This window comes from Muntiacus reevesi, chromosome 15 (assembly GCF_963930625.1).
Source record: "Muntiacus reevesi chromosome 15, mMunRee1.1, whole genome shotgun sequence".
Classification (NCBI taxonomy): domain Eukaryota; kingdom Metazoa; phylum Chordata; class Mammalia; order Artiodactyla; family Cervidae; genus Muntiacus; species Muntiacus reevesi.
In genome coordinates, this window is record NC_089263.1 from 53,190,521 (window position 1) to 53,196,520 (window position 6,000).

General features: G+C 42.6%; 1 protein-coding gene across 1 annotated transcript in view; it reads right to left on the reverse strand.

Annotated features, from left to right (window-relative positions):
* TC2N (tandem C2 domains, nuclear) overlaps nt 1-3,734 on the reverse strand; it is a 52,351-nt gene extending 48,617 nt beyond the window's left edge. The window contains exon 1 of the mRNA XM_065906349.1: nt 3,713-3,734. The gene's annotated coding sequence lies outside the window, so the exon portion shown is untranslated. The remainder of the gene's footprint in view (nt 1-3,712) is intronic.
* Nucleotides 3,735-6,000: the final 2,266 nt, after the last annotated feature.

The window sequence follows — 6,000 nt, forward strand, 5'->3', positions numbered from 1 at the left end:
CATCTTTAAAAGAATGTGAATTCCTAGAGTACTTGTAAAATAGTTTCACAAATATAAATGGTCATAGTAACACAGTGAGGATGGCACACAGATTTCTGCTTCCCTCCAAATTATTTCCTTCTCATGTCCTGCCTTAGAAAAACATAACAGCAGAAACCTATACATAGTCATTCTTTCATTTATTCACTTGTTCAACAAACTTTCTTGAATGCTTGAAGTATATCAAGTACAACCCTAAGCATTTGCTTCAGGCAGAAAGTGGCATTTCAACAGAGTCACGGATGGTCATCAAACCTTAATTCCTTCTTGTGGCCTCAGAGCTAAACTTCATTGTCCATTCCCCTTGCATCTAGATAAAGTCATATGACCAGTCCTCATCAGTGGAATTTGGAGTTTCACTTCTGGACCTACACAATTAAAAACTGGGAGTCTCTCTCCTTCTTTCCATCCCTTGACCACCTTGGACCCCTGTTAAACCATTACTAACCATGGCATCACTGATTCAACAGACATGAGTTTGAGCAAACTCCAGGAGATAGTGAAGGACAGGGAAGCCTGACGTGCTGCAGTCCATGTCCACAATCAGACATGACTGAGCAACTGAATAGCAACAATCATCACTACAGCTAATAATGCAACCAGATGGAAGAGGTCCTGGTTTCTGATTGGCTCCATGAAACAAAGCTGCACCCACCTCTCGCTGATCTTAATTGGATTGTGATATGAATGAAAAACAAACTTTTTTAATGTAAACTACTAATATTAAGGCATTCTTTCTCCAGCTAGCTTTACCTACCATGACTAACATCGCCATACGTGACAATATATAGATGACATAAAACACTAGAAAACATCTTATCCTAGTCTAGGCCTTGATTGAAAGTGAAAGTGTTAGTCACTCTGTCCTGTCCGACTTTTTGCAACTCCATGGACTGTATTCTGACAGGCTCCTCTGTTCATGGGATTCTCCAGGCAAGAATACTGGAGTGGGTAGCCATTCCCTTCTCCAGAGGATCTTCCCAACCCAGGGATTGAACCCAGGTTTCCTGCATTGCAGGCAGATTCTTTCCTGTCTGAGCCACCAAAAGGCCTTGTGTGGGAAACATGAAAATTGATCAAAGAAAGCATTGTCCCAAATGGATGATGAAACATCCTTATGGATACACAGATCTTTTTTTCTCTCTCTCTGATGGTCACCTGATCCAAATGCTGACATCTTGACCTGAAAAGAAGCATGGCACCACCATTACATCATATCCATCCTCTCCATCAGCCCTTGTCAGTCTCTTTCATGCACTTTGAAGGGTTTCCCTGTGAGGCTCAGGAAGTTCAGTTCTACTCAAAGTAGAGTATGTACTAAAGAGTGATGGAAGACAGGAATACAAAGATAGGCTCTGAAGGCTCTTGAATATCTTACCAAGGAGATTGTGTATTAGTCTATAGGACATATAGTTGAATAAACTATGGACTGTTTGTGGTGAGATGAGTTGTTTTTGTTTTTTTTTCCCTCTCCTCTGCCCATTGTCTTCTTTCCTGGGTAACTGGTACTTACTTAAAGCTAAGGTAACAGTGAGAAAATCACAGATGCTCCACCAAGAAATCTAATCATGATGAGGGCCTCTTTCTCAGTGCCCTCACCCACAACCCTTCCCTCCTCCAAACCCATTAGTTAATGAACCTTCATAGCACCAAAAGGCTGATTGTTTTATGGAGGCCAAAATGAAAAATATTCAACTCCTAAAATGGGAGACAATTGCACTGGTAGAATCAAAGGATGATTATAAAGGAGGAAAGAAAAAAAAAAAAGAGGGGACCCAGGAAAAATAAAAAGAGGGCTTTCTGCTGACCACAAGACCAACTTGCCCGACCAAGCTGAGATGCTGGTCCAAAGAAGATGAGAGATGCTTGGAGCACGTCATGTGACATTGCCCCAGGATTCCAGAACAAAGGCCCCCAGACTCACTGAATAAAACAAACATTTAAATCCCTACTTCCTATGAATTCTGTATGGAATGGAAGAAATGATTCATACCCCAAGTTAACGACTGCATTCTTCCAAACTCTCTGCGCAATGATTTAAACTATGTCAGTTTGTTTAAGCCAAAGCTACTTTTTCCAATATCTCTTTCCCTCTGTTGTTCTCTGCTAGATTGACCAAAAAGAAGAATGGGGGTAGAATTTGGAAACTAGAAGCAAAGGAGCTCTTACTCTCTGAAGATCCTCATGATAATAGACAGGGGCAGACAAACACAGAGATGCTGGCAGGTTCTAGCTTGTCCTTGCTCCCCAGGTCTAAGCTTCTACCCCCAACTACAGGCCCTATTGACCACCAGAGTCCCAGGCCCTCCTCCAGGCCTTGGCTGAAGACCAACAGAGCTCACAGAAGCCCACAGACTTTCTCATGGCACTCCTTTTGGATACTACTCCTGCAGTTACATGTGCCTGGCTTCCTGGATTCATTGCAAGTTCTGGCCCTTCAGGTCCACCTGCACAAGGGCTTCATGGGGGCTGATTAGTGACTTTTCACTGATCCTTCAATCCCATGCTACAGACCTTTACTTCCCCTGCTTCTCCCACAAATCTGTGAGATCTTATTCATAAATCACTAATATCTAGTGGTTCTGTGCCTTGATTGAAGCCCTCTGGTTCACCATGCATGAGCTTGGCTGCCCAACAGGAAGATTATGTGAATTGCACTTTCTTCCCTTCCATTATTAAACGCAGTGTGCCGGGGTTTATATATAGGAACTACAGAAATCTGGGTAAAAAAATTATACTATGGTAGAGGTCTCCCCAAAAGTGGGTTAGTTGCCCACTGGTTTCCCGGTGTGAGTCTGTCATAGTATGGAAAGTGACTTTCAGCTTTTCTAGCTCAGAAACTTGTTTCTCTCCCCCTGTAGCTTACTAAGTTAAACTCTGTCAAATTAGAAGACTTGGTCAGGCTCATTAGAGGTTTAACTAGACAATAGGGCCTGTTAATATTAATAGGGCCATCTATTAAAATAAAATAAGAAATATAATTATTGCAGGTCCCAGACATTTGTATCTTAAGGTGAAAACACTACATCCTGCAGAAATAGCCTTATAAGAAGCTAAATGAAAATCAGAAGGTTGTCTGGGGAGGGATGTGGAACTAAAATTAGAAGAGTTGGGAGGAAAATTGATTGATAAATAGCATGAACTTATAATTGCTATCATCAATACCACAGATAAGCTGTGTGATTCCATTATGAAGTATACAGAGTCATAGGCCTTCTTCTCCTTAGTAGATCACAGTACTGGCTTGAACCCTCATTGAATCCTACCCTTTGTCCTGACTTTGAAGTTCCTTCCACTCATCAAGTGAAATGTATTTCCCCACCTCTTGATTTTGGGTTTAGCCTTGTGCTTACTTTGGTCAGTAGAACGAGAAGGAAGTAACAGTGTTCAAGTTCTGAGGCTAGACCTGAGGAGATTTCATATGCTTCTGTTTGCCCACTTGTGTTTTGCCATTCCCATGAGAAAATTTTGCCTGGGCCAGCCAGCTGGTCCAAGAAGGATGAAGGACTTAGATCATCCTAGACATGTACAGATGAGAGGGACTAATCAGAACTGACCAGCAGATTGTCTTTTTATATCATGGCATATGGGGACTATTTGTCACACAGCGGTAATTACCTGACATACTCTTCAATCATGATTTTCTGTGTTGGGGTGGAGAAGGTGCTCTTACCCCATTGTGGCCGCAGAGTTCCAGACAAATGTGCCCAGGATTCCCCTTCCAAATCACAGGAGGTCACCTTGAACAAATAATAAGTCAGGGGATTCAGCTTCCCATCTTAAGTAAAACCCCGTTTGATTTTTTTTCCTGTCCTTTTGGTTAGATGTAAAATCTAAACATGTGTCACCATGGAGGAGAGAGATTTTTAAGCTCTTCCAAAGGCTACTTCTGAATATTAATGGTTGTTTACAAATGCAACTCAAAATCATTATTTGAAATAAAACTGAAATCTGATCACTTGTAATTTGTGCTTTCACCAGAGTTTTAGGAAAACTCATACGCCCAGCAAAAATCCCCAGACAGCTTAGGATGCCAAGACGTTCTTCCCCTCTCTTTTAAATCTTCTCCAAGTCCATAAGGAGAATTCATGAATAAATGTGGTTGGCGGAGGAACTAAAAATGCAAAGACATATTTTTATGACAATTGCATCTTCATTTGTTAGTTTAAAACATGCATTGGTCTTTATATGAATTAGAAGCGTAGTGGTGTGGGGGTCTCAAAACACTTTCCAGTCCCATTTTTTTTCAGACATTCCTTCTTTCCCCTCCACTCCCTGCCTTTCACTAGCCTCCCCCACCCTGCTAGTTTATGAAGGGACTGAAAATGTTGGGATATTTTTTGAAGAAATGTGGGAGGTCTGCAATTCATTTCCTACTTGGTGTGGGTTTCATTTACCAGAAGAAGAAACGACAACAACAACAATGCAAACGCACTTCCAGGACAGATGGATAACAGCTCCATGCGCTGGCTTTTAAACAGCTATTCTACCACCCCGCGAGGTGACATCACTCAGGGGACGGGATGGGGTCTGTGAAGGCCAGTGAAGCATGCCCTTCCATTCCTGAAAAACATCCCCTCAGGAAACAACTTGGCGTTTCCTGCAAAACATGAACTTGCTTGGCAGTGGGAGCAATTCATCACCCCTGTTCATCTCATACTGCCTGTCTGATTAATAACAATAACTAGTCCAAGAACAGAGTGACTACAACTTCAATAGGAAAGAGGGCCACAGGAGATAAACAATGCCCTCGCCAAAGGAAAAAAATGTGTGTGTGCACACAGGCACACATCCTCCCTTTAAAAATGCTGAGGGACTTCCCTGACAGTCCAGTGGTGAAGTCTCCACACTTTCAATGCAGGGAGTGTGGATTCAATCCCTGGCTGGGGAACTAAGGTCCCACATGTTGTGTGGTGTGACCAGGAAAATATATATATTTTTTAAATGTTGAGAAGTACAAACTGCTTCAATCAAAACCACTTTATGTTACTGGAAACAAGGTTGAAAATTACTACCCTTCTCCCATCCAGATATGTTTGGAATGCTAACAGCTACCATTCTTCATTGACAACCATGAAAAATCATGGTGTTAACGGTTCATATCCATACACTTATTTTAATTCTTGCAAAAACCCTGCAGAGGAGATATCTTAACTTTACAGATAAGTAACCTTTTCAAGATTACAAAGAAGAGATCAAGGAGCCAGGATTTTAAACCAAGGTTGTGTGTGACGCCAAAAGCCAGGCTTGTTTTATGAAATCACAGGCTTGGTTGATAAACTGTGAAACCTAAATGTAGGAGTTGTTTTAATACATAAACCTAAGTCATTCCTCAAGGCCCAGGGATATTGCCATCTGATCTGTAAATTTTTGACTTGTTCTAGACAAAGCTCTTGATGGTTACAAGTAACAGAAACCCACCCAGATTTATTCAAGTGAAAGAGAATGGAATCCTAGTCCCAGTCCTATGCTGGTAAGGGAACAATGGGAACATGGAGGAACTTAAGATCTGAACAAGTGGAACTCAGAGAGGATAAGACCTGAGCAGCCCAACTACCATTAGCCCCTCACCTCAAGGAGACAGCTTGTCTCTCACACATCCTTTCCGGCTTCTCTGAGTCTCCAGCCCCTCAGAGTTGCAGTCGGCACACAATTCCACAATGACTTCCTTGAGGGAAAATCTACTAGGTCTTTGAGCTCAGGGTCTACCACCTCAGACAAGTAACTGCTTCTTCTTTTCTGGATTCCTGGGAGAGGAACCTGATGGGCTCAGCATGTATTTTCCAGCCAGTCTCCACATAAGGCACAGGTTGTTGACCGGTCTCTTGTTCAGCGCCCCTGGGTCAAATGTTCACCCTGGCCCAGCGAGAGGGGGCTGGGGCGGGGGGATCAAAGGCCTGGGGCTGTGCCTTCTGGGCAGGGAGGCACCCTGAAGTCCAGAAAATGCTTGGCTCGTCTTCA